The sequence below is a fragment of the Pinus tabuliformis genome, chromosome 9 (assembly GCF_031772625.1).
Source record: "Pinus tabuliformis cultivar Carrire ecotype Pingquan chromosome 9, CPIR1, whole genome shotgun sequence".
NCBI lineage: Eukaryota > Viridiplantae > Streptophyta > Pinopsida > Pinales > Pinaceae > Pinus > Pinus tabuliformis.
In genome coordinates this window covers 314,271,005-314,297,940 of record NC_142307.1, presented here as the reverse complement: position 1 = coordinate 314,297,940, position 26,936 = coordinate 314,271,005, and positions in this window count along the sequence as shown.

Here is a 26,936-nt window from a genome sequence, read left to right as displayed (position 1 = left end):
TCTTTGCTTTCAAGTTATTTCAAGTTATTTATTTCCTTCAAGCTTTTCCTTTTCAGCAAGTAGTTAGAAATCACTAATCACACACTCTCACTCATCTAGAATCCACTTTACACACATCATCACTCATCTGTTTATAAATCACCACTCCATTTTAGGAAGGTAAATTAACCACAAACAACACCCCCAAACGACAAAAAGCTCTAAGAGGTTGCTTAAGTACATATAGTACACCTTCACTTCATCAGCTTACGAGCCCCGGGTTGACAATTAATGACATCAATTTAGGAACACTAAATTGACTAAACATTTTGGCGCCGTTGCCGGGGAAGTGAAATTAAGTAGCCATATTCTTAAAAAAAAAACATAAAATTTTCAGGAAAGAAGTTGATAACCTATCAAAGAATGCTCTCCTCTTGCACTGCAAGGTGATCTGGAGGATCAGAAAAGAGAAAGTTATTGATTTGATAGTTTCTTGAGTATGCTCTCTTCTTGCACCTAGAGTGAACTGGAAGATCAGAAAAAGAACTATTAACTTGACTTGAAGAAAAATAATAAAAAATGACATGCATAGAGCTAGAGATTCTAGAGGAAGGTTTTTAGCTAGAGTTCGAAGTTCAATTTTTACAAGTCCATCTGCTTCAAGGTATAGACAAGAGACAACCCCCTTATCTCCAACCGAAACTCCTAGTCCTAGAATTCCTGGAATTCAAGAGCCGAGAGTTGACTCTCCTACACCTTCTATTGAGTTTGAACCAGGAAGAGACTCTTCTCTTTCTCCTACAGGAAGACCAATTGTAATTGAGGAATTGGAATCATCTGAAGAAGAAGGAGAAATCTCTTCTCATTCACCTTTTGTAGAGGAACCAGAAGATTTTGAAATCCCTAGGAGAATCATCATGGCAGAGGAAGAAGGAGGAGGTAGAGGTAGAGGTAGAGGAGGAGGAGGAAACAACAATAACAATAATGGAGGTAGAGGTCCCATTGGAGGAGGAAATAGAAATGGGGATAATTCATTTGGGTTCCCCATTGTTAATGAGGATTCCCGAGCCACCATGAAAAACATATCACCATCTGTCCTCCCTAACTTCCATGGGTTAAGGACTGAGGACCCTGAAACATTCTTATTTGAGTTTGAAGTGGTGTGTCGAACTTATGACTACCTGGATGACTCCCAGAAACTCAAGTTTTTCCCTTCAACACTGAAGGATCAAGCTTTGAAATGGTTCATGGGGTTACTCACTCAATCCATTAGGACTTGGGATGAAATAAAACAGACATTTTTGGATAGGTATTTGGACTATTGTATGCCTACTAATCACAAGGACAAGGTTTTTAAAATGATACAAAAAGAAGATGAGAGCCTAGAAGATTTACTTGAAAGATTTCAATATAACTTGAAAAGAGCAAAAATGAGTACCTTGGATGAAGAGACCTTAAAAGCCCTCTTATTAAAAGCCATTAGGGATGAATGGATAGACATCTTAAACATGATGGGGAAAGGGGATATTTCTCAGCTTTCACTCAATGATATAGCAGAACTTTGTATCCATCTCTCAAGGGGCAAATCAAAAACTCAAAAAGGGCCTAGAGATCCTTCTCTCCTTAGGGAAAATAAATCTACAACAGGATCAGTGAGTAGGGCTGAAATCGGCAGTATGCTTGATGAATTTAAAACTGACATCTTAGGGAGTCTTAGTGAACAACTTGATACCCTTAAGATTCACAATAAACAAAAAGCAGAATCTGAGGCTTTGGCTATCTTTTGCCCGAAATGTAGAAAGAAACATGCTTTAAGGGAATGTCCCTTAGATGCACACGTTGTAGAAACATGTGTAATTTGCTCAGAAACTCATGAGACCAAGGATTGTCCTTCAATTCCTGGCCTCAAAACAGTCTTTCAAGAGGATCCAGATACACTTGAATCTCTCTGTTTTATTGCAAGGAGACCTTGGCAAGGACAACAGAATCAAGGGTTTAACAACTCTATGAATTCTCAATCCCAACCAAATTGGAATCCTTGGCAACAACCTTGGCCTCAACCTCAAAATTCTTTTCAAGCATGGATGCAAAGCATGCAAAATCCTTATAGGAGATTTGCTCAATTCTATCAATATCCTCCATCATTTCAGAATCAGCAAGCTCCACAACTTCCAAACCAAGGTCAACAACTATCATTGCCATACCCTCAACAACAACAACCTCCTCCACAAAATCAAAATTCTCAACTATCACTTCAATCCCAGCAGAAATCAAATCAACTTCCCTCTCAGCCATTACCAAATCCAAATAATAGGAACCCTCAAAATTCTTACATAATGGAAGGTCAACCATTCCCTACCTATATGGTTGTTCCTCTCAATGAAGTACAACTCAGATCAGGTAGAATCTTAGATCAACCTTCTACAAGTATTCAACAACCAAGCATTTCTGAGGAAGAATCTCTCAAAGTCAATAAAGGTTCTGAAGTATCACTTCAAAACCAAAATATCCAAAAAGAAAAAGAAAAAGAATCAACCTCTACAACTCCCATAGTTGAGCAACCTACACCTTTAGCTACACCTCCTTTTCCTGAAAGATTGCAAATTGACAAAGGGGTGGAAAAGCAGATATGGGTGCTTGACTATAGTTTCCTAGATGAATTGAAGAATGTTTGTATCAAGATCCCCTTGTTACAAGCCATTAAAGAAATTCCCATTCTAGCGAAGACAATAAAGGAGTTGAGTTTGAAGAAAACAGGAAAAAGAATCAGAGATACTAAAAGGATACATCTAGTTGGGAAAATTGCAGACATAATGATGGGTAAGATTACCATGCAAAAATATGTAGATCCCGGTAGCCCTATTGTCAAAACTCATATTAATGGGGTTGAAATCCCAAATACCCTGATTGACTTAGGAGCCGCGATCAACATCATGAGTAGACAGACCATGGATCAGTTAAAGCTTCCTAACCTTCTCTTTACACCTACTTTGCTGCAGCTTGCAGATAGATCAACCATTAAACCTGATGGTGTATTGGAAGATATTCCAGTCTCTCTAGATTCTTGGAAATATCCAGTTGATTTTATGATTTTAACTCCCAAGAACAATCTAGGAGGACATCCTCTTATTTTACGAAGACCTTGGCTGGCCACAGCTGATGCTTTCATAAACTGTAGGTCTGGGGACATGTATATCTCAGATGGTAATTCCACCAAGAAATTCAACTTGTATCCCCCAGCAAAAGCTATAACAGAAATAGGAGAAGATGAATGGGTAGAGGATGAAGCTACTATTCAACCTATTCTAACCATCTCTGAGATTAGTGAAGACAGTCAAATTCGAAATACATTAGAAAATTTTGAAGTATCTCTAGAATATGACTCTACACATTTTCAGATAGATGCGGATATTGAATATCTCTCCTCTAGACAGATGTCTCTCTTCTCAATGGAAGAGTTTGGTAGTTCTATAGTTGAAATCCTTCCAGGAAAAACATTGAACATTAACAAAAACTTGGGAAGACCACAACAAGAAGAATTAACTAAACTGTTGCAAAAATATTCCACTGCCTTTGCATGGGAATACACTGACATGAAAGGAATCGATCCTAAGACTTGTATTCATCACATCTACATTGAAGAAAATAGCAGACCTATTAGGAAACCACAAAGAAGGATGAATCCAAACCTTAGGGAAATCGTGAAAGAAGAACTCCAGAAATTGCTCAAGGTAAACTTCATTTACCCCATTTCAGATAGCCAATGGGTTTCTCCCTTGGTTATAGTGCCCAAAAAGAATGGTAAATGGAGAGTTTGCATTGATTATCGAGAATTGAACAAGGCAACCTTAAAGGATCATTTCCCTCTACCTTTTATTGATCAGGTACTAGACACTTTAGCAGGTAAAAAGTATTTCTCATTCTTGGATGGTTTTAGTGGGTATAATCAAATTCAGGTAGCACCTGAAGATCAAGACAAAACCACATTTACTTGTCCTTGGGGAACTTTTGCCTACCGAGTACTCCCTTTTGGATTGTGCAATGCACCCGCTACATTTCAAAGGGTTGTATTAGGAATCTTTTCAGATCTGATTCATGATTGTGTAGAGGTATACATGGACGATTTCACAGTTTATGGTAATACATTTGAAGAAGCTTTGGAAAATTTGGAAAAAGTACTGGTAAGATGTAAGGAAACAAATCTTTCTTTAAGTCATGAAAAGTGTTTTATGATGTTTACTGAAGGGATTGTTTTAGGACATCATATTTCCGGAGATGGGATTAAGGTTGATAGATCCAAAGTTGAAGTCATCTCTAAGTTACCTGTTCCAAATTGCCAGAAGGATGTTAGAAGTTTTCTTGGGTTTACGGTACATTACAGAAGATTTATTGGAAACTTCACTAGGATAGCATCTCCTCTTTTTAAATTGCTTACCAAAGACTGTGAGTTTAAATGGGATCCTGAGTGTCAATCTGCCTTTGAAGATTTAAAGACTAGAATATCTGAATCACCTATCTTAAGGGGGCCAAATTGGAAACTCCCTTTCCACATTTCTACTGATGCTTCAGATACAGCTCTAGGAGTTGTTTTGGGACAAAAGGATTTGATCCCTTATGCCATTTATTACACAAGTAAGAATTTGACTCCCACTGAGTTAAATTATACTGTTACATAAAAAGAGTTCTTAGCTGTGGTACATGCGATCAACAAGTTTAGACACTACATCACCGGCTATGAAACCTTTGTCCACACTGATCACTCTGCCATAAGATATTTAATGAACAAACCTGTCACTAATGGTAGAGTTACAAGATGGCTTTTACTCTTACAAGAATTCAACATTACTGTGTTAGATAGACCTGGAAAACAAAACACCGTAGCTGATTTCTTGTCTAGAATCCAAAACACTAATGAGGATTCTCCAGTAGAAGATAAGTTTCCAGATGAATACTTGTTTGCAGTGACTACCAAGACTCCTTGGTATGCAGATATGGCTAATTATCTTGTTACAGGGAAACTTCCTCTACACTTATTTCCTAATGAGAAAAGGAAAATCATTCAGGAGAGTGCACATTATTCTTGGATTTCTAATGAATTGTTCAAAACAGGGCCAGATTGTATAATCAGAAGGTGTGTTCGGGAAGATGAAATGTCTGACATCCTTAAGGCATGTCATGATGAACCATGTGGCGGGCACTTTGCTGACAAGAGGACAGCCTATAAAATCCTTTCTCTAGGATATTATTGGCCTTCTCTCTTTAAAGATGCAAAGCAGTATGTTAGAAGGTGTGACAGCTGCCAAAGAGTTGGGAAACCAACTCCTTCAAATGAAATGCCTCTACAGCCTCAGGTATGCATCGAACCCTTTGAGAAATGGGCTCTAGATTTCGTTGGACCAATTAATCCACCATCAAAGCAAAATAAATATATACTGGTTTGTACTGATTATGTTACTAAGTGGGTAGAAGCAAAAGCATTGCCTTCTGCCACTGAAAATTCAGTTGTTCAATTTCTTTTTGAGGATATTTTCACTCGTTTTGGTGTCCCAAGGGAAATTGTGACAGATCAGGGCAGCCAGTTTACATCTAAATTGATGGAGAAGCTGATGGAGGAATATAAGATCAAGCACAGAACATCCACTCCCTACCATCCGCAATCCAATGGCCAAGTGGAATCTACCAATAAAGTTCTTGAAGGCATTATCACCAAGACTGTTCATCTTCATAGAAGAGATTGGGCAGAAAGGCTCCTTGAAGCCTTATGGGCCTATAGGACTACATGGAAGAACACAACAGGACATTCTCCCTATGAACTTGTTTATGGGAAGGAAGTCCTGCTCCCCATTGAGTTCCAAATCAAGACCTTCAAGATGGCAGTCCAATTGGGAATGAGCCTCTCAGAAGCTCAAAGACACAGAATGGACCAGCTAAATGAGCTAGATGAAATAAGACAAGATGCAATTCTAAGGACCGATCTAGTTCAGCACCAAAGATCTAAATGGCATGATCGTCATATCAAAGAAAGAAAGTTTCAGAAAGGAGATTGGGCTCTATTGTTTGATTCAAAGTTCAAAGACTTCAAAGGAAAGTTTCAAACTCATTGGCTTAGGCCATATGAGATTGATGAAGTCTTTAGCAATGGAGCAGTTCGAGTGAAAACTATTGATGAATTTCATACTCCTCTTATTGTGAATGGCCATCGCTTGAAAATCTACCAAAAGCCATTCTCAAAAGAAGAGTTTGTCAAATTGTTTAAAGAAGATTCTGCAATCAGGTTGGTGGAGAAGGATTCTTCTCCTCCATCAGCCTAATCTTTGGTTTTTGAAAAAAAAAAAGGAAAAAAAAAAGAAAAAAAAAAGAATAAATGTATGAGCCTGAAAACCAATCTCTGATTGGCAGTCTCATGCAGAAAACCTGAGGTGAAAATCAGGGTCACCTGACACCTCATGTTTTCCAACAAAAAAAAATCTCTCTCTCATCCACCTCATTCACCATCTCATCACTTTCACTTCACCTCATTTCTTTCCATCCATCCATCCATTCATTAATCCATTCATTACATTTCACTCCATCAATAAAGTCATTTTTTTAGACAACTAAAGTTATTTTGTGCAGCCGGATGGTACCACTGCAGATTCTGCAGCTATCTGGAGATTCTGCAGTCATCTAACGATTCCGCAGCTCTCTGCACCTGCATAAAAAAAAAAAGCACAGTCTGTTTGAAAAGAAATGTACAGTTCAGAAGTCATCAACAATAAGTGGAAAAGAGTCATGTAACAGCAATTAAACCATGAAGGGTTAGTGGGAAATAATCAAAGGCAATCCAAGCGCGGACCTGAGGTATGATCTAAAATCCTAAACTTACGGTTATCTCATTTTGCAAAGTTTCCGGGGTTATGTTTCTTGCCATTTAATGTAATGATTACCAGTTTTTATCCATCATGCGACCAAAAAATCCACATATCTCCCCACTCATCGGTCATGGTTCATCACGATTTTGAAACTGGATTGCGGCTGCTCTTCCATTAAGGTTTTCGTACCTAAGTGACGTAGACTGCTGTACTACGTCTCTCTAAGTCATAATCCCGCAGCCAAGTGTAGACCTATGACCGAAGCCTAAGGACCTAACCGTTTATACCCATCATTTCATAATCCTCCTACGCTCGTATCACTCCATTCACGTTGTTTCATTTCCATATTTCCCTTATTCTGTTGTGCTCACTACGCTGCTACCTTAGCCATACTCTGTTTCACGTCTTCCTCTCTGCTAATTCTGGTTATCAGTGTTACGGCTGTTACATTAGAGCCGTAAATTTACGGTGTTAAGGCCACTGTTGAAGCCGTGTAACCTTTTGATTTAGAACAGAGCCGTAAATTCACTATGTTAAGGCCACCGTTGAAGCCGTGTAACCTCCCTTTTCCAAAAGTTTTAAGAAAAGAGCCGTAGAGCCAATGGGTAAACTCTTGAGAGTAGAACCCGAGGGTTCAAAATTTCTAGAGGGATATCCTCAAGTTAAAGACGCTTTGCAGAAAGCAAACTGGCTCCAATGCATCCAGAAATTCAGAGGTTACCACAGAGATGTTACGAAGGCCTTTGCACGTTCCTTCAGAGATAAAGACAATCAAGTGGAGATAGGGGACCTGAAGTTTACAGTCACTGAGAGCAGCATAACACAAGCCACTTCACTTCCACAAACTGGAGAAATATGGTTTAAAAACCGATCAGTACAAGACTAACAGTGGAAGCAAATCTTGAAGAACCCAGGTATGGATACCAGCATTTTTACAAAAGGGATTCCTGTTACTTATGTCAAGGAAGAATGGACAACTTTACTGTTATTAGTGCAAAAATTCTTTACTTGTGAGGGAAGGTTTGGAGTCTTATATGTTTACCATGCCAAAGTCATGATGCATTTCTTAGGAGATGATATTAACCTTCCATATTTTCTATTCTCAAGTCTTAGAAAAATGTGTTCAATTGCCCAAAGGAACCCAACAAACATTGAATCACATCTATGTCATCATGGTCTTGTTAAAATGCTAGTTGAGGAATAGTTGAAAGCAAAAAGAGATACCTGGGAGAAATTTCTTGTGAGAAACCATTTTGAGGAAGCAGGAGAAACCTCTGTGCCTAGAAAGAGTAGAAGAAAAAGAAAAGAGGCTACTCATGAAACTGTTATCCAAGAAGAAACTGTCCAAGAACAGATTGAAGAAGAAACTGATGTACATCATTTTGAACATGAAATTGATCCTGAGCCTGCTGTGGACACTGATCAAACAACTCAAGGAATCATCACAGAAACCCTCTCAGAACTTGCCCAAGAAGTTGCTCAAAAGAGAAAAGAGAGTAGGATGAAACAAAAGAAAGATAAAGGCAAAGCTGTAGCTCAAGAAACTTACGCTACTCCTGAGAACTCTAGTGAAGAAGATACTCAGCCCTTAGCACAAATAATGGCCAAACTCCATGAAACTGCCCTTTCCAAGAAGGAGGAAAAACAAAAGCAAAAAGCACAAAAAGAAAAACAGAGTACCACCTCCGTGAGGAGGAGCAGCAGATTACAAAACAGAAAAGTAGGGGCCACAAAGGGTAAACAGTCATTCTTTATTGACTTGAGCACACCTCAAAAAGGTGCTACAAGTCCTGACTTGGAGAAAAGTCCTTCACACGCTGAGTATGTAGAGACCAGTCCTCCACGTGAGGAAAGTCATTTTGAGCATGAGCCTGAATTTGAACATGGATCCGAATTTCAGTATGAACCTAGCCCAAGGCGGTCACCAGAGGTTGACCCTGATCAACAGAAAGTTTATAATTACCTGGAGACGCTAGAACAAGAAGTGGCTGGGCCAAGCACTGCTCAACCCTTGGTGCAGCAAGTCCAATCACTGAAGCAGGAAATATTTGAGCTAGAGGTACTAAATCGCCACATCAAACAAGAAAATGAAAAACTGAAGATACAGGGCAATGTGGACAAGATGGTCCAAGATAACACCATGTTTCATATGGACTTGTGGCAAAAGGAAAACAAAAAGCTCAAGAAGAGATGCAGAAAATTAAACAGAGCTTTAATCAATCTGAAATTCAGGTGTTTAATGAAAAGACCAAGAGTTAATGTGGCCATACAGAGAAATAAGAGAAGGTTGGATGTCTTGGCAGAAGCATCCCAGCAGGTGGACTGAGCAATATTTTTGATTGCATGAGGACATGCAATGCCCTCGTAGTGGGGGTATGTAGAGCCTCAACTTTACACTTGATTATCCACCATTACCTACAGTTTTCCCTCATTCATCTCTCACTTTTGCCTCATTTTCCTTGCAAACCAACCCAGATCATTACATTATATGACTTTAAGCATGATTAAGGAATTTTGCTAATGTGTGACTGTTTTGTTTAGATTTTGACATATTTACAGGCATTCCGCAGCCATTTGCTGATTCCGCGGCCATCTGCTGATTCCGCAGCCATCTGATGATCCCGCAGCCTTTTTGTTAATCTCAAGGTTCCACGTGTCATTTTGCCAAATGAGCCACATGGGCACTTAGGAATCAAGGTGCTCGAGGTTTCTGTGCTATCTGTTCAGCCATCCACGTCATCTGTATCTCCGGTCAACGAGGGTCAAGTTACGGTCAACAAAGGCAGCTTAACGGTGATACGTAAGCTGTTGGGTCATGTCAGTTCAAACGGTGACTTGTCCGTCTTATGCAGGCCGTGGGGGACATAATCCAACTCTGGATTCAATGCCCATAACGACCAGAACCTCCAGCTCATCCACGCAGACTTATGGCGTGTTATGAACCTTAATTACGCATGACAGTTAGTTGTTTTTCAGTTTTAGCTGTACGCATTAGGTCGTCTTTCAGATGCCTATAAAACTAGTGTTTGCATACGCTTAATGTTACTTTTTAGTTGCTGCATTTTATAAACTTGTTATCATTTTAGTGCATTCGAAGACTCTGTTTTTATAGTGTTGTTCTAGCACTCTTGACTGTATTTTTCTGCACATGGAGTAATAGAAGCAGTGCTGTTCTGAAGTTTACAATTCTCTGAGTCTTCTTTGGATGATATGAATGGAGGGCCCCTATTCATGTTAGCCTTGTATAGTATTTTATGTATTTTATGTTCAGCATTTCCTTTTCTTGAAACATGTACAGCGTAATTTACTTTCATGTTATTTCATTTCCAACCTTTATTTTAAGCTGATCAGCATTGTTCTTTTGCAGGTTTTTAACCCGGGATTGATTTTGTGTTTGTGTATTTTCTTTATATCTAGTGGTAGTTTCAGTTGACAGATTCAAGTTGCTGCCTTTACTTTATTTTCATAGCTGATTTTTAGTTTTATTTCTCAAAGTGGTTTGCTAACATATGAATGATCTCTTTATCATAAAGTGTCTATCTTTTAGAGATCAGAATACTAATAACTTGCTGCTGGCTTTGGGTGCTTTGTAGACTAATCTTTAACTACTTTCTAATCGTGTCTTACACAGTACTATGTGTTAGAGGCAGAGAGTTAGAAAGAGAAAAACATTATAATTAGTCTTTAAAGTAGATTTTTCTCATTTTTATCATTTCTTAGACTTATCTTTAGCTACTTCCTAATTGTGTCTTACACAGTACTATGTGTTAGAGGCAGAGAGTTAGGAAGAGATAAACTTTATCATTGGTCTTTTAAGTGATTTTCTTACCTTTTATTTGCAGCAGAATGAATGGTGTCTAATGCCATTAGAAAGTGGTTCTTTGCTTTCAAGTTATTTCAAGTTATTTATTTCCTTCAAGCTTTTCCTTTTCAGCAAGTAGTTAGAAATCACTAATCACACACTCTCACTCATCTAGAATCCACTTTACACACATCATCACTCATCTGTTTATAAATCACCACTCCATTTTAGGAAGGTAAATTAACCACAAACAACACCCCCAAACGACAAAAAGCTCTAAGAGGTTGCTTAAGTACATATAGTACACCTTCACTTCATCAGCTTACGAGCCCCGGGTTGACAATTAATGACATCAATTTAGGAACACTAAATTGACTAAACAAGTCGTATCTTGTAGTGTCGGCAACGTAGAAATATCGCTCTTAAATGCTGCGGATGATCAGTCCGCTTTCGCGAATGAGCCGGAAGGTCGTCGAGGTATGGTTGAATGATGTTCTTGATGTCATGGAAGGCATAATTCATTGCCCTCTGAAACGTCGCCCCTGTGTTCTTTAAACGAAAGGGCAATTTTCGATATGCGAATGTGCCCCACAGAAAAATGAATGCAGTCTTTGACTGGTCCTGTGGGCGGATATTTATTTGATTATACCTGGAAAATCCATCCATGAATGAAAAGATTTCACATCCGGCGCATTCATCAATTATCTGGTCGATGAAGGGTGTAGGGTAGTTGTCTTTTGGACAAGCTTGATTTACATCCCTATAATCGACACACACTCTAATTGTCCCTTGTTTCTTCATAACAAGGACAATATTCGATACCCAATCGGTTAGAGGAACCGGGTAGATGAAACCAACATGGAGACGTTTTTCAACTTCTGCCTTAATGGCAGCGGATTTCTTGGGGTGCACCTGCCTGAGCCGTTGTCATACTGGTTTGACATCTGGATACATCTTAATTTCGTGTTCAACGATACTCGAGTCAATGCCTGGCATTTCATCATATGACCAAGAAAATACATCTCTGAACTCGCGAAAAAGAGCATTATATATTTCCAGTTCTCAAGGAGAACAACCTTTGCCGACATAAATATTCTCTACAACATCCGTTTTAGTCGAGATATGTATGGCTATAGTCTCTTCAATATTGGATAAGTTTCGCTCGAAATCCACCGTATTTACAGTATTTGATAGGAATTCAAAAACTGAAGGGTGATAAAGGTCATCTTGAGTATCTTCTTCATAATCAGAAAGAAGGGAACGATGGTGGTGATCATTCCATGGGGCCCCTTCAATCATCATTGCTTGTAGAATTCCTTCGTCGGTTCCATGCACTCTCGACCAAGGATCTAAAGGGGTGCCATATTCTCTAGACCTATCTACCCAAATGCTTGATGAGTGTTGATTTGGGTTCGCCTCCCATGCTAGAAACATTGATTGCTACAATATTTCTATTGGGCTTGGGGGCAAAACCATTGCATGATCCATGTTGATATCGTCTTCTGAGAACTTCGTGGAAGATATCATATTGCAAGTACCTATTGATGCTACTCCCGCCAAGTCGATTGGAGGTGGAAGAGCGAAAGTTCCCATTAGTATAGGATCTTTTACTAGGCCTACTCCGATATTCTGAAGCGAATGGGGGCTTCCATGGATCATAGGAATGCTTCCTGTAACTTGTGAACTATTGGGGAGGAAGTTTTGTTGGTCGACGATCGTAATCCCGCCTTGAAAGGGGAATGCGATTTTTCTAAAATAGGTCGACACAATAGCTGCCATGGCATAGATCCACGGTCTTCCTAGAAAGATGTTGTAATCAAGATTCCCATTGATGACTTCAACATCTATTTCTACTGTTTTTCCCCCTAGTTCAACCTTCAAGTTACTTAGGATACCATATGGGGTATATGTCCTTCCGTCGAATGCTTTTAATGTTGTCGAGGATCGCGACAAGGTTGGAGACCCTAAAGTTTTCCAGCAACTCATCGACATAATACATGTAGATGCCCCCTCATCAATAATTGTTCGGTGAACAGTTTTGTTGAGGGCTTTCACTTGGATAAGGAAAGCTAGTTGAGCTGGTAACTGAGGATCGTATCCTTTGTGGTCAAAGGATACAAGATTGGAATCCTTAGGATCAACCCCACCAATGGCTGATAACAAAGCCTGCCTTTGGGATGGGCAATTTTGTAGTACTTCAAGAGTCGACATAGCGGATGGCGATTGGGCCAAATATTCCACTATGTTATAATGCTGCGCTGCTCTGGCGCGAGGATTGAATGTCGACTTGTGTACTACTCCCTTTGGCGGTTTTATTGTTAATTCAGGAATGATGGGTGGTACAACTTCTGTCGAAGTTGTTGTCGAACTATTCAGTTGATCTTTTTCCTTGCCGTTCGACAGCTGCGGATTCCCGTAATCTTTGTTCCTTGTTGAAATCAAAGCATCATTTTGTTGCTTGGAAATCGACAACATAAGCACTTGCGACGGGGAAGCATTTCCACTATCAACCCGATTTGTGCCTGGATTTGGAAACGGGTCAGTTAACACAGCTAAGGTTTGTGAACTCTTGAAGAATCTTTTAAGCTCAGCTTTGTATGGACATTCTTTCGTCCAATGATTCTCATCACATATCTGACACCCGAAGGGGGGTGGTTTCCTATCTCCAGGAGGGTTTGAAGAAGTTCTTTCAGGAGATGACTCTCCTTGTTTCTTCTTCTTCCCTTTGTTTTATTTCTTCTTGCTTCCTGGTTGTTTGGTTTCTTTGCCCTTATCTGCTGATACGGCATTTACTTCCGAAGAAAGAATTTCGTCTTTTGCATTTTGATCCGAAATCTTATGGGCTTTCTTGGACGAAGCCTTTGTCGATTTCACGTTTGTCGTGTCAATCACGCCATCACCGGCATGAGAGTCATTGTTTGATTTAGGAGGAGGAGGAATTGAGAATTCCGGTCTAGGGGCGTCAGGTATTTTGTCATAGAGCGTGCCAGACTGAGTATAGACCAAGTCTAGATATTGCGCATGAGCGATAACTTGCTCTTCCGTTACAACTCCCCCCTTTGCCACATCTTCCGTTATAGCAGGAAGTAACGACTTGATAAACCATTCAGCTAATAGCTGATCGGGAACGTACGTTTTTACCATCCTACAATGACGTCGCCACTCATGTATATGATCAGATATGTGAGTGGCCGTTGTCTGTTTGAAGTTGGTTAAGATTTCCGTTCCTGTTTCATACCTTATTGGTAATTGGAAATGGGTTAAGAAAGCTGTGGCTAAGGTGCTGAAATTGTCGAACGAAGCTCTAGGTAATTCAATATACCATTTTTCCGCTGGACCCGTTAACGTCCTCTGAAAAAGGCGAAGCCTTATCGAATCATCGTTTAGGGTGTTTGATGAACACCATAGATGAAATGTCATCACGTGATTCGATGGGTCCTCACCTGGATTTCCATTGAATTTAGGAATATCTGAAGGAAGTTTGTGAGGAATCGCTGGCCACCAAGGGGCGTAAGCAATTGGATCGTTTGTTAACCGATGTAAATCGGGTAACTCTAAAGTTGCCACGAATGGTAACTGTTGATTCAGGTTAGGTGAAGCATACCCAGGGTAAGATGGAATTGCCTAAGCAGTTGGCCTTTGCATACCAGCATAATGCAGTTGATGCTGGTAGGACTGATACGGTTGGTGGACTTGACCAATGTAAAGTGGTTGATTTTGACCGTTTTGAATGTACGGTTGTCCATTGTTCGCAAAGATCTGCTACTCAGAACCTTGGTATACTTGTTGGAATTGTGGTTGTTGATATTGCACCAGCGACGGTTGCGAAGCCATGTTCTGTTGCGCTATACTAACCGTTGGACCAAGGTGTGGGGTGATTGTACCCATTTGGACCTGTGTCGCCCCACCAGTCGGTGATTGTGGCTGAGTCACAGGGTCAAGGGGCTGTTGCATTACAACCTGAGAAATCTGAGGTTGACATACAACAGGCAACGTTTGAACTTGCGAAACTGTCACAATAGCCGGTGTAGTCGGGTTGTTCGACATAGGTACACATTGTTGCATAGAATACACAACCCTTGGTTGTTGGGGTAGTATAGGTACCCAACCACTTGATGCAACTCCAGTATAACCTGAATACTGTTGTGAACTCCCGTATGGATATCCTCTCGGAGGGGGTAATGAAAGGGCATACTGCCCCCCATACGGTGGCAATCCGGAACTCAAGGGGATTGTTTGCCCTTGGGGACTGGATTGCCCAAATTGACCTCCGAATGGATCAATTTGTCGAGTCTCAACATAAGAGTTGCTGGATATTATTCCGGAGGAACAAACAGGAACGGACCACACTGTCGAAATAGTCCCTAGGTGGACTTCTTCTAGCGGTTGTGAGCTAGTCGGGACAGATGGTATGCCGGCAAACATTGTCGGAGTGACGGCAGGGAGTTCTGTTGTCACTGTGTCATTCGACACAGTCCTAGATGTTGACGGTTGTTCAGAAATTTTGAGTCTATCCAAAATATTACCTAGCGATTCTACAGGAACTTCCACTGGTGGTAGACTAACTTCTGATGTCGAAGGAAATAGAGTGACCCCGACTCCAAAATGTGTTGGAGTACTTGCTTGCGGATCTTCTACAATTTCCTCTATTGCACTCAAACCAGGTGGAAGGGGAAGACCGTCAGGTCCGTAAAATATTTCTGGTGCCGAAGAAGGGGTTGAATCAACAGCGACAGATGTTTGAGGAACAAGACTCTCTGAACCAGTTACAGATGGAATTGGTTCAGTAACACAAGTGTTTGCTTTCAGACTAGAATCAGTATCATTGTCCCACTGTGGTTGTTGAACTTGTTCTGTAGAGGTAGGGTTTCCAGAAATGTTTGGAGTAACCGGAATCTCAGATGTTGTTGGAACACTTGTTCTAACTTTGATAGGAGATTTCGAACCAGTTAAACGAGTTCGCTTTGTCCGTACTGTTTTCGATTCCGGAGACAAAGAAAGTTGACTCGTAAGCCTCCGCGAACGACGGGGTTTCAATTGACTTTCTTCCATGATTGCGGATTACTCTATCAACCAAAATACAAATAGGGGAAAGTGTGTTTCCGAATTAAATAAATTTTTAGACGCTTTAGACACAACTTGCTTTTTCAATTTTAAAGAGTCGAGAAAAAGCTAAAGATGACTCTAGTCTCCTTCGATGTTTTAACGAGCCCGAAGTGACAAATGCTCGGATGGACTTTTTCCATTATAGAGTATGAAAAAGGCCAAAAGGAACTGCTCTGGAGTTCTAGGTAGAGGGTGTGCCAAACTTTTTGCAAAACCGCAGAATACTTTTTAAGGTACGGGCGGTCAATCTTCCCGAATGCTGTGTTCAATGCATTGCGATCAGTAGGGCGGCCAACACGGCTTCCTAAGGATAAAGGTTTTATTCCTATAGGGGTCTCCCAATATATACTCGACGGTACGTGGGAGCACAATCTGTACTGGCGCTTATCGTCTCTCAGGAGGAATCACCCAACCATCAGCGAGATCGACAGTCACCAGGTTTTACGACGCCGGAACACGTCTCTAGCCTAGACCTCTATGTTGTGCGTTAAGTTACAAAGCGTTGTTAAGTTCATTCAATTTATTTTAGGTTGATATTTCTTAGAAGTTTGCCTTTTTGGATCACCACGAGATGTATGATACAATTCCTAAATGCAGTCTAAAGATGATAAGCAAGCTTTTATATCTTTTCAAAATTGAAAATCCTAGCTACAAGGGGAAAAGAAAGACACAATATTTTCTCAAAGAGCATAGAGCACACTGTAAATTCACTTTTCCTAAATCAAAGCATGCAAACTATCAAAATGCAAATGCACAAATGCATGTATTTGTTTTCGCTTCCTTAATATTGATGCCTAAAAAGAAAGCTATTGTACAAATTTGAATTCGATTTCAAGTGAAAACATAAACAAGTTCCTTTTTCGAAATCAAAAATACGATTACGAAACTTTATGATTTACTTGTTTCGACACTAGAAATGCATAAATTCAAACCAAACGACAAAATTAAAAGCTCAATCAACTGTGAACAGTAAACAAACTCACTCCTAAGATCAAAACGACACTTACGACAGGTCTAGATCTAGGGGCGACAGTATGACTAGTTTACTTTTGTAATGGGAAACTGTAAATGATGTAACAAATACACAAAGAACAAATACAGTTTATTTATACAATTGAGGCGGAATTGAGGCAAAGAAAAGGGGTTTCAGATAGGTACATTGACTGATAACAGGCTGCAAAAAACAGAGATAAAACTGAGCAAAAGGAAGCAGGGAACCACAGCTGCACAAGGCAAAGGTTGATCAGCGCACCCTCAGCACAGAGAAATTGAACTTCAGCGCAGGTATCCTTCACGGGACTTGCATTGAAATGCGGAACCTCTTCACAGAGTCGGCGCTGAAGCAGAAACGATAGTTGTTTCTGGGTTTTGGGTCACGGTTTGCAGTTAAATCAACAGTTTTTGGCCGGATCAAAGCTATCAATAAGGTACAATTAGGAGGATGATGTTATGAAACCAGCTCACAAAAAGATAGAAAAGAGAGATCCACGCCTTAGAATTCAGCCTCTTCGAGGGGGCAACCTCCTTTACATTACATAAATGAACAATTCTTGGATGATACAAATGAAAATACCTCATTTCTATATATAGGAGTCTAAGTGGTCCAATACAATCAAAGCCTACATAACAATAATATTGTAGGCACAACAATAACAATAGTGGGCTTCTATGTGGCACAATAGTAACAATATGGGCACTACATGGGTACAACAATATAAATAAGGGGTATAACTACAATAGTAATTGGGTAATCACTAGTATTATAGGGACCCAACATGCCCCTCTCCTTCAAAAAAGTGTTGTCCTCAACGCTTGAGTAGTTCAGGATACTTCTGCATAAAATTCTCATCCTCCCATGTGGAATCTTCAGCGGATAAGTTCTTCCACTTGATAAGGTACTCTGAAATTGATCGATTTCGTAGCTGTCGAGTTCTTGTTTCTATAACTGCTTCCGGTTCCAATATAATTTTTCCTTCCTCGTCAAGTTCTGGCAATATTGTTTGAACTGGGAGCTTGTCGCCTATAACCTTCTTTAAGCATGAAACATGGAAAACTGGGTGCAATCGAGAAGCTGCAGGAAGCTCCAATTTGTATGCCATAGTACCAATCTTTTGCAACACCTTGTACGGACCATAATACTTTGGTGATAATTTATTATCCTTCTTAGCTTGCTTGAGGGACATTTGCTTATATGGTTGTAGCCGTAGGAATACCCAATCACCTACATCAAAACTTCTTTCACTGCGATGTTGATCTGCCTGTTGTTTCATTCTATTCTGTGCCAACACGAGGTTATCCTTTAAGAGTTGGAGGACTTGTTGTTGATGTTCGATGTGATGTTCCACTGCCTGAACCTTAGAATTTTCTCTTAAATATGATGTGATGGATGGTGGTTGATACCCATAAAGTGCCATAAATGGGGTCATTTTTGTTGCTGTATGGAAGGAAGTGTTATACCACCATTCAGCCAGAGGCAACCATTTGACCCATTGTGTCTGTTTATCAGATACAAAGCAACGAAGATATCCTTCCAAACATTTGTTTACTATCTCAGTTTGCCCATCAGATTGAGGATGATAAGATGAGCTATGAGCTAACTGAGTACCAAGACAAGAAAATAATTCTGTCCAAAAATTTCCAGTGAAAATGGGATCTCTGTCACTTACAATAATCTTTGGGTTTCCATGTAGCTTTTGAATTGTTTCCATAAATGCAGTAGAAACTGTACTGGCTTTAAATGGATGTGATAATGCACAAAAGTGTGCATACTTGGTAAGTCTGTCAACTACCACCATGATGACACTCTTTCCCTCAGACTTGGGTAAACCTGTGATAAAATCCATTGAAACCTCCTCCCAACGTTGGCTTGGAATGGATAAAGGTTGTAATAGACCCGGTGTCTTAATTGTTTCAACTTTATTTTGCTGGCAAACCAAACATTCTGCCACAAACTTTTGAATATCTGATTTAAGGCCATCCCAAAAAAATTCCTTCTTAACCCTGTGGTAAGTTTTTAAAAATCCTGAGTGCCCTCCTAAGGGAGAAGTGTGCAATTCCATAAGAATCTTTTGTTTTAGCTGGGAATTCTTACAGAGGTATAAGCGATCTTTGTACCATAACGAATCATTTTTCCAGCTAAATGTATCAGACATACTGGAATCTTGTTGTAGCTTTCGAATAAGTGCCCACACTTCTTCGTCATTCTTCCATTCCTCCCTTGCTTCATTTATCCAATCTGGTTGGATGATAGAAATGGCGCACAACAATGCTTCCACATCCTCATCCTTTCTTGAGAGTGCATCTGCCACCACATTTTGCTTCCCTTTTTTGTAGATGATTTCAAAGTCATAACCCAACATCTTTGTGACCCACTTTTGTTGCTCTTCAGAGGATAATCTTTGTTCTAAAAAGTATTTAAGGCTATCATGATCTGTTTTTACCTTGAAGTGTCTTCCCATTAGGTAGGGTCGCCATTTCTTAAGTGCATGGAGTATTGCCAACATTTCCTTCTCATAAATAGCTTTTCTTAAAAACTTTCCCTTGATTGGACGACTTTCAAAAGCAATGGGTCTTTCATCTTGCATTAGAACAGCACCAATTCCATTTCCTGAAGCATCACATTCCACAATAAAGGTTTTTGTGAAGTCCGGTGTAGCTAAGACCGGTGCTTGGCACATTGCCTCTTTAAGATGTTCAAAGGCCTTTGTTGCTTCCGGAGTCCATGAAAATGCATCTTTCTTCAATAATGTTCGTTAGAGGTGCTGCTATTCTCCCATAATTCTTAACAAACTTGCGATAATACCCTGTCAACCCAAGAAATCCGCGCAGATGCTTTATGGATGTGGGGATTTTCCATTCCTTAATGGCTTTAATTTTGGTAGGGTCTACCTTAACTCCTTCATGAGATACAATATGACCCAAATATTCCACCTCCTGGACTCCAAAGAAACATTTGGATCTTTTTGCATATAATTGTTTCTCTTCCAATAGTTGTAGCACCCTGTCAACATGTTCAACATGATCCTTCCAAGACTTGCTGTAGATAAGTATATCATCAAAAAATACTAACACAAATTTTCTAAGGAATGGTTTGAAAATTGAATTCATCAAACCTTGAAATGTTGAAGGTGCATTGGTAAGGCCAAAAGGCATGACCAAAAATTCATAATGACCCTCATGAGTTCTAAATGTCATTTTCGGAATGTCTTCAATCTTCATTCTGATTTGATGATATCCTGAACGAAGATCCAACTTGGTGAAGTAAATTGATCCATGCAATTCATCCAGTAATTCATCAATGACAGGAATGGGGAACTTATCTTTAATAGTGAGCTTGTTGAGCTCCCTATAATCCGGACACATGCGCCATGATCCATCCTTCTTGTGCACCAATACTACTGGAGCAGAGAAAGAACTTTGACTCGGTTGAATTATACCAGCCTCTAGCATTTCTGCAACCATACGTTCAATTTCACTTTTTTGGACATAGGGATATCTGTACGGCCTGATGTTTGGAGGAACACTTCCTGGAATCAGATGAATAGCATGATCATGATCACGCATAGGTGGGAGACCTTTGGGAGTCTCAAATACCTTGGAATGATTGTCCAGGACTTTTTGGAGATCTGGAGAAATAGATGATTCTAATGTGGAAACATCTAGCGAACATAATTGTGCAATTACACCTCTTTGCTCCTTTTTTAGAAGCTTTGTCATACCATTAGAGCTGATTATCTTTCCTGGTTTCCCTGCAATACCCCTTAATTCAACTTCCTTTCCTTCCACAGAAAATTTCATGAAAAGTTCTTGAAAATTAAAAGCTATTGTACCCAAGGATTGTAGCCATTGGACTCCTAGTACAACATCAGCACCTCCCATTGGAATGGAAAGCATTGGGCTAGTCAATACATATTCTCCCATGGATAGCTTGATATTATGGCACTTTCCAGAGCAATTTATTGTTCCTCCATTTGCAATCATCACTTGACACTCTGGTGCTGGATATAGGAAGCAATTCAATTCTTTTGCTACCCTACAATGAATAAAATTGTGGGTGCTTCCTGAATCAATCAACACTATTACCTTTTTCTTCTTGATTTGTCCTTCTATCTTGATGGTTTGAGGAGTGGTAATTCCCGCCAATGCATTACAAGATATGGTCAGATTTATTTGTTCTTCATCTAGGCTTTGTTCCTGGAATATATCCTCTTCTTTTGACCTTTCTTGCTCCTTTTCTTCTTCCTCTTCACAATCTATGTAGAATAATTTCTTCTCAGCACACTTATGACCTTTTGTGTATTTGCTATCACAATTGTAACAAAGCCCTTTTGCTCTTTTTTCTTCCAATTGTTGTGGTGTCAACCTTGTAGGTTGTGGAAGACTATGGGCAACAACACTTCCATCTTTATAGTTGTGAATGGTATGCTTCCTAGTTGCCATAATTTTGCTTTCCATTTTTCTTGCTAACCTGAATGCCTTCTCTAATGAATCAGGTTCCCAAAGGCGCACATCATGTTGGATATTATCCTTTAAAGACCCTATGAACACATCAATCCTATGCTCCTCTGGAATATCTTTTACCCTTATGTTCAATTTTTGGAACTCCTCAATGTGCTCCATTATTGAACCCTTTTGTTTGAGACTCATCAATTGGCTAAAAAAAGTGTTGCTTTTTGTATCCTCATAATGTGCTATCAATTCTTCCGTAAAAATTGCCCAAGTGATAAATTGTTTACGAGAACAAAGCCATTGATACCATACAAACTGATTTGGTTCCAAATATAAAGTTGCCATACGTACCTTTTGTGTGTTTTGCACATTATTGAGATCGAAGAATTGCTCCATCTGTAATATCCATGTGGCGGGATCCTTGCCATCAAACTTCCTCATATCGATTTTTGGAATGTGGTGATTCTTCGATCCAACATTAGCATCTATGGAATCATGATTAACGTTTCTTTTGTTCTCATCATGAGGTTCCTTTACTACCTTCTCACCATTAGTAACCCTTTCTTGTAGCAACTTCTTCAATTCTTCCATGTTTGTCTTTATATCTATCTTCAAATCATCCATCTTAGCTTCCATGTCTGTCTTCAAATCTATCTTCAAATCATCCATCTTAGCTTCCATGCCCTTTATCTTAGATTCCACGCCATTTACCTTAGATTCCACGCCACTTATCTTATTTTCTGTTAGCTTTTGTGAGCGTGACATTTGTTGCACTTGTTCTTGTAATTTTGATATATCATGTAGCATTTCTTCCTCTTCTTCATGAGTCATGCTAGAGCTTTCAGGTTCCTTACTAGGTGTTTGCATTTTCTTTCCTCGGGGCATCAGTTACCGATAATAATGCTTTACTATGCCCTTTGAATTCCGTTAAACCAAGCTTACACAAAAATTTAAAAAAAAAACTACACACCTTTTTTCACTCTATAGACCCCTGATATTGAATCTGATGTATCTCTGTAATTTCGGATCATCCAATTATGAAATTGCTACCTGTAGTAGCCTTCTGCGTCCTCTTTCCAATGCCACAAGTCTGAGCCAAATTGGATTCTCCAAGGAAGAGTTATGTGAAATCTCCCACAGTGACTTGCTTTTAGACTGGTTCAGCAGAGCGAACTTGTATGACGTGCCACGAGTCACTGTTTCAACCTTTGAATCTGAAACTCACACACAAGAAACTGCAGTCCGTCCTCTTTTTGTACCTTCTTACGAAATTTCAATCCGATCCCCAGAGAGAAGGTTATGACGATTTTCCCCAAGTCACCTGTTTTGAATGTAATTCAGGAGTCTGCAAAAAGGCCAACTTCCTCAGATCATATCTCCGAAAATATCGCGCGACAAGCTCTGAAATTCGGACCCAAGGTTCAGCGCCAATTCTTCGCAAATGGGTTTTTTGTGCGACTTCTGAAACGTCACAGAAAAATAGTTATAGCGAAAATTCCACGATGACCTGTTTGGAGCAGCGAAACCCTAGAATCCAAAGCTCTGATACCAAATGTTATGAAACCAGCTCACAAAAAGATAGAAAAGAGAGATCCACGCCTTAGAATTCAGCCTCTTCGAGGGGGCAACCTCCTTTACATTACATAAATGAACAATTCTTGGATGATACAAATGAAAATACCTCCTTTCTATATATAGGAGTCTAAGTGGTCCCAATACAATCAAAGCCTACATAACAATAATATTGTAGGGCACAACAATAACAATAGTGGGCTTCTATGTGGCACAATAGTAACAATATGGGCACTACATGGGTACATCAATATAAATAAGGGGTATAACTACAATAGTAATTGGGTAATCACTAGTATTATAGGGACCCAACAGATGATTTAAAGGAGGACTAAGATCTATCACAAAGGGCTGTTAGAGCACTTGTGGATCAATTTGTTTAGATCATAAAAACAGGCCCAGTGAGTGGACTAGAGTGGCAGATCTCTACTTTGCATTTGAAAATGGAAAATGCATTTTGATTCGGCACTCCTGAGTTTATGAGAAGAACAACAATAGAAACACAAATAAACTAACAAGATACTCTCCCCAGCGGAGTCGCCAATTTGTTGTTGGGAAAAGTATCCAATTCGGAATGCCCCTATCCCACTCTAAGGTGTGATAGTGCCTTAGCAACAAACGAGGTAAACTAATTGAGTATTCTTCTTTATGAAATGTAAATGAGGAAGAAGGATCTAACTAACTTGTGTCTTTCGCTAGTTTATCGATCCAAATCACTCCTCTCTTCAGTAACTCCTAGCTTCTTGCTCCTTCACCGGCCTAGCTTAACCGAATTCCTGCAACATCACAAGAGAGAGAAACTACACGAAGATACAGATATACATTCATAAAAAGCTCAAGATCAGATTAAGCTAAACATGTAAGCATAACAAAACATCATTGGTACACAGCATGTAGGAGAAACTCAAATAGTTTATTGATATGATAATAAAGTCCAAGAGGAGATACAACCAAGTGAGTTCCGATCCAGCATCTACCTCCCAGCAAAGGAATCCCTTCCTCTCCTCCAACAAAGCATAAATCACCCAATGTACTAATCTCAATCTCAAACCAACAGCAATTCTCTGCAAAGTACAAAATTCCAGCCTCCTGAACCTCTGGGTGAGAGATCCATATATAGATGTAAGCAGAGAGGATGAGTCAGCTTATGTTTTGACTTGTGGCCTCTCTCTATCAGTTCTTGCTTCCACTTGGAGGTTGAGAGCCTCTTACTCATCACTAGTCGAATTCATTGAGGCAAGTGTCATTGGAGAAGATTTTGGAAGATTCCAGGGTCTTTCCACCTCGTTGAATGAGCTTGCCATTTGTCATTTCCCGCTCGGCACACCCTAGTAGTTCTTCCACCTGCGTTGCAGTGCACCTAGCCAGTGTAGACTCTGCATTTCAACGCAGGCAGCTAGTGGAGCCTCTGAATTGATCCTGAATTGACTATTTCTGAGTGGTTTTTGGTGGAGAACTTCTGGGAGAAGCTATCATTGGTTGACCTTGTTCCTTTAGGAGCTGTAAAAACATCTTTAGGGACTTTGGATCCCTTGAATTATGGAAATTTCATGCTTATAGCTGTAAGGCACAAAAATGTCTATAACAGCAGGCTGCCTGTGTTATGCTTGCGGGCCCCCGCACGCGGGTTTCTAGCCTAAAAATCCTCTTAAATATGAAATGAAATCCTAAAAAACAAATTGAAATAGATAAAATTGAAGAGTAGGATGATGTGGATTACCTGGAGGAGACGGCGCTCGATTCCGACGGACGGATTTTCCGCAATCTTCACGGGAAGTTTCTGACCAAAAGATCGATTTTCTCACCCAAATCTCAAACGGTAAAAATGAATTGACGAAAGCCCTTTTATAAGTTTTTTGAATAAATGAATTGTAAATTTGTTTATGTTTCACTTTAGAAATGTAACTTTTGCAGCATTTTTATCCATTTTAAATAGGTATGAGTAATGTTTGAGTTTTTGTTCAGGATAACGGATTTTTCAAGCGAAATCAGTCATTTTCGACAGAAAAACATTAGAGTCACCTTTAAGCTCTTTTCTGACTCCTAAAACATGAAAAGATCGCCGAGTTTTTCTTTTTAAACTCGTTAAAAAGGAACTAAAAACATTGTCCACTTACAGCTCTTTTTCTGACCGTAAAAACATGAAAATATTGCCGGATTTTTGTCATTTCAAATTCGATATTGGTTATAAAACGACGTGTCATTGATCGCTTTTTTACTTTTTTGGATCAGAGGCACTAATTACGAAAAGTACTCCTTGATCGTAATGATCAAGCGATTCTCTCAAGTATTATTTTATACTTTTTCAGGCTTGGGAGACACAAATTTACGAAAAAGGTCAACCTTGGAGTCTTCTTAAGTTTTTTCAGACTCTCTAAAATTGAAAAACGCCGAGTTTCTCCTATACTGGACTCGTTAAAATTTAACAGTAAAGGACCTGTTCAATTACAAACAGGAACGGACCACTCCTTCTTAGAGTTTGAATTTAAACTAAGTTGGACTCATCCGAAGGATGAGCTTATAATCAAGCAAATGTTATCCTCCTCAAGTTTGTCAAAAATAAAGAGGCACTTTCCAGAAATGGTGGGGGTAAAGAGAGAAAAATGAACCTGTTTGTCATACTTTGTAACCACTCTTGAACACGACACTTTTATTCACCTGGGTTGGGAAATCCTTTGCCTAACAGTTGATCAAACCACATTGAAAGTCTTCAGCCGGTTTCTAGGTATTAACTTTGGGTCAATTGTCACCAAACCATCTACTATGTCGTTACGTGTTCAAGAGGTCAGTGAAAATAAGCCATTCATCTCCAAAATATCTGTCATCCATCTTGACCATCCCTGAGTCAGTCCTTGCAACTAAATTTTTTCAAACTTGATCTATGATTTTGTGTTGTGGGCTTGCTTACGACGGATCACTTTCTATCGACTCCAGCTCATTATCTAGAAAGATGATCTAGAAATCGTCAGTACCTTGGGATCTGCATGCCTCGATGGCAGGTTTTTCGCCTTCGACGATAGGTTGCATCATTGACCTTCGATCAAAGGATTCCTTGACATGTTCGACATCAACACATCTATTCACATCTCATGAATTATACTGAGTACTTTGAGAGCCATTGACATTACTGGTGGTTTCTCTCACACTTGTTAACAGTTTACGTCATTGACTCGTAATCAAGTGGTTTCTGCCATGTTCGACTTCAACACATTCATTTGCATGGTTAGAATTGTTCTATTTCGGGAAGTAGAAATGAAGACCCTGGATATAGTTTCTACCATCCAGGCTATGAGGAATTTTGTATTCATTATATTGTGGACTATTCATAAACAGATGGTTGCGTCCATACTGTGTCTACATGTGTCTATACTTGTGATGTATTACAAGATCATTCCTATATCAGAGCAGTAGTTAGTTTTCTAGTCAGTTTTGATCTTAGTATGGGAATGCCTACCTCAGCGATGATATGATCTCATATATATATTTTGCATTGAATGTTTTTACAGGTTTCAACCAGGCTCTCCACAAGATAATCCTCGAAATGATAAAGTACTTCACTCTTCCTAGATGATAAATGAAATCCTCATCTACTACAGACTTCGCACTTTAGGGGGCAATCTATTACACAAAAATATCGTCACCATGACTATTTGCAGTCAGTATGGGTTTATCATCACTTGTATTGTCCTCCTAAGCAAGTCTCAGACCTCAGCTCTTCAATTCAAGTTTTGAAAATGAGAGAAAGACATTGAAAATCAACAAAGCTCTAGTTCCGCACTTTCTCCCACTATTGCCTGCGGTCCCGCACCCCCTGTTCACATTACCTGCAGACCTGCCCGCTCTGTCCCTAAAGGAGTGGGTGTGGACCCCTGTGAAAGTCAAATAGGCGCAAGTTTATTCTAAAAAACTCACTTTGGGTTAATTCTAGATGATTCTATAAGGAATTTTGACGTGGATTGTTCGCTCTTAGGTGGTTCATGCATTCCAAAAGAGAAGGAGCTAATCCCTTGATGAGAGGAGCTATCCCTTTGAAGGAGGGCTTTATCCCTTTGAAGGAGGACCTAGTAACTTCCTTCCATTGCACTATAAATTAAGGCATTGGGCTCGTTGCTAGAGAGGTTAGAAGCTGAACATTTTTTAGGGTAAATGCTAGTGGAATTGAGACTTCCAAGTTAAGC